The sequence below is a fragment of the Apaloderma vittatum genome, unplaced genomic scaffold (assembly GCF_000703405.1).
Source record: "Apaloderma vittatum isolate BGI_N311 unplaced genomic scaffold, ASM70340v1 scaffold10634, whole genome shotgun sequence".
In the NCBI taxonomy this organism is placed as follows: domain Eukaryota; kingdom Metazoa; phylum Chordata; class Aves; order Trogoniformes; family Trogonidae; genus Apaloderma; species Apaloderma vittatum.
This window is the reverse complement of record NW_009714337.1, coordinates 1-537: the sequence shown is the minus strand read 5'-3', so window position 1 is coordinate 537 and position 537 is coordinate 1.

Below are 537 nucleotides of genomic sequence, written 5' to 3'. Positions count from 1 at the left end.
GCGGTTCCCTGGGTCTGACAATTCCCAAACACGTCAGTTACCCCAGTTTGTTTCCTGTCGGCAGCTGTGCCCTTGCGGTCAGCAGCATCAGCTGGAAGTGTCAGCATTTGGGTCCCTGGGCCCACTAAAGAGGTGTCGGGTGTGTTAGAGGGATGTGGTGGTTCAAGCCGACTGACCAGCAGGGAGAGACCAAGGAACCAGGCAGTCGCTCTCCGGCTCGTTCCCCCCTACCGGGAGTGAGGGGGAGAGCCCGGAAGGAGCAGTAGGCAGAGCCTCGTGGGGTTGAGATAAAACTAGTTTGTTTTAATGATGAAAGGTAAACGATAACAATAACAGCAAGATCACATTAGTGTTTAACCAGATCTAACGCGAGGAACGTGTAAAGCGGACGTCTGAGCACCCGGAACCCAGCGGCGCAGCAGAGACGCAGAAAAGAGAGAGAGAGAACCCTGCCCTGGCCAGCTCCCTCCATATACCCCCGAGCAGGAGTCATGATGGTATCAAAAACCCCCTGGGCTAGTGGCGAGTTTGGTTCAG